Below are 2500 nucleotides of genomic sequence, written 5' to 3' on the forward strand. Positions count from 1 at the left end.
ATGTGCAGTACAGTGTGTGATTTGGACGTACAACATCAGCGGACAGTTGACACAGGCCGTACCACAGCGTAGGCTAAGTGCTTCGCCATGCGAATGCCAATGAACAACTGCAAATGCCAATGAACAACTGCAAAGGGCATTGAGCATGTACGTCCTGCTGCCATCCACATTACAGTGTATAGCTGCAAGGTGTTTAACATGAAGCGATACACTGGGGACCGGGCAGTGCGAGTAGCAAACTATATTGCGGGGGTTGCAGTTAGGCAACACTACACTAATTTAACGCGTCGTATGACAATTACAGAGCAGGTTAAGGCCCAACGTGTGTTGGGTTAAGGCCCAACGTGTGTTGGGTTAAGGCCCAACGTGTGTTGGGTTAAGGCCCAACGTGTGTTGGGTTAAGGCCCAACGTGTGTTGGGTTAAGGCCCAACGTGTGTTGGGTTAAGGCCCAACGTGTGTTGGGTTAAGGCCCAACGTGTGTTGGGTTAAGGCCCAACGTGTGTTGGGTTAAGGCCCAACGTGTGTTGGGTTAAGGCCCAACGTGTGTTGGGTTAAGGCCCAACGTGTGTTGGGTTAAGGCCCAACGTGTGTTGGGTTAAGGCCCAACGTGTGTTGGGTTAAGGCCCAACGTGTGTTGGGTTAAGGCCCAACGTGTGTTGGGTTAAGGCCCAACGTGTGTTGGGTTAAGGCCCAACGTGTGTTGGGTTAAGGCCCAACGTGTGTTGGGTTAAGGCCCAACATAGGTTGGGTTAAGGCCCAACATAGGTTGGGTTAAGGCCCAACATAGGTTGGGTTAAGGCGCAACATAGGTTGGGTTAAGGCGCAACATAGGTTGGGTTAAGGCGCAACATAGGTTGGGTTAAGGCGCAACATAGGTTGGGTTAAGGCGCAACATAGGTTGGGTTAAGGCGCAACATAGGTTGGGTTAAGGCGCAACATAGGTTGGGTTAAGGCCCAACATAGGTTGGGTTAAGGCGCAACATAGGTTGGGTTAAGGCGCAACATAGGTTGGGTTAAGGCGCAACATAGGTTGGGTTAAGGCGCAACATAGGTTGGGTTAAGGCGCAACATAGGTTGGGTTAAGGCGCAACATAGGTTGGGTTAAGGCGCAACATAGGTTGGGTTAAGGCGCAACATAGGTTAGGTTAAGGCGCAACATAGGTTAGGTTAAGGCGCAACATAGGTTAGGTTAAGGCGCAACATAGGTTAGGTTAAGGCGCAACATAGGTTAGGTTAAGGCGCAACATAGGTTAGGTTAAGGCGCAACATAGGTTAGGTTAAGGCGCAACATAGGTTAGGTTAAGGCGCAACATAGGTTAGGTTAAGGCGCAACATAGGTTAGGTTAAGGCGCAACATAGGTTAGGTTAAGGCGCAACATAGGTTAGGTTAAGGCGCAACATAGGTTAGGTTAAGGCGCAACATAGGTTAGGTTAAGGCGCAACATAGGTTAGGTTAAGGCGCAACATAGGTTAGGTTAAGGCGCAACATAGGTTAGGTTAAGGCGCAACATAGGTTAGGTTAAGGCGCAACATAGGTTAGGTTAAGGCGCAACATAGGTTAGGTTAAGGCGCAACATAGGTTAGGTTAAGGCGCAACATAGGTTAGGTTAAGGCGCAACATAGGTTAGGTTAAGGCGCAACATAGGTTAGGTTAAGGCGCAACATAGGTTAGGTTAAGGCGCAACATAGGTTAGGTTAAGGCGCAACATAGGTTAGGTTAAGGCGCAACATAGGTTAGGTTAAGGCGCAACATAGGTTAGGTTGAGGCACAATATAGGTTAGGTTGAGGTACCGTATAGGTTAGGTTAAGGTACAGTATAGTTTAGGTTAAGGTACAGTATAGTTTAGGTTAAGGTACAGTATAGTTTAGGTTAAGGTACAGTATAGTTTAGGTTAAGGTACAGTATAGTTTAGGTTAAGGTACAGTATAGTTTAGGTTAAGGTACAGTATAGTTTAGGTTAAGGTACACATTGTTGTATGGAAAGGTGTAATGGGGGGGGGGGGGGGGCGGCCGGTCGGTTTGTTGATTGTGATTATAGTAAGTGGATGCCTGCGGCATCATCTGATTTGCCACGTCAGGATGCACCTTTGGCTCATGACAGGCGGCGCTCCGATTCCATGCTTGTGGCAGACCTGTGTCTTTCATTCCTGCCATTGTTTGTGTGCTGTGAGAGGAGGCAGTATTGTGATGTTGGGTGCACCCCTGTGTAGGACATGTGTGGGTGTTGGTGGCTTAGCTGAGCAATGGTGGTTGTCGGGGGGGTGGGATATTCCGTTTTCTGAGTGGACCTCCCAGTCTGGTTATGACAGTGTGGATTGTCTCATGTGGCGGAGAGGATGCACTGGGTGTTGTTCCATGCTGGTGCTTACATATTGTCTGTGTGCGTGTTACAGGCGGAGAGTAGTGCGTGATAAGAGTGTGTGGCTGCCGTGTGGTTGTGATTGTGAGCAGAGTCTTTCAGCATGTATACGGACAGTTGTATATATTATCTGTATTC

This window comes from Schistocerca serialis, unplaced genomic scaffold, assembly GCF_023864345.2.
Source record: "Schistocerca serialis cubense isolate TAMUIC-IGC-003099 unplaced genomic scaffold, iqSchSeri2.2 HiC_scaffold_1147, whole genome shotgun sequence".
Lineage (NCBI taxonomy): Eukaryota > Metazoa > Arthropoda > Insecta > Orthoptera > Acrididae > Schistocerca > Schistocerca serialis.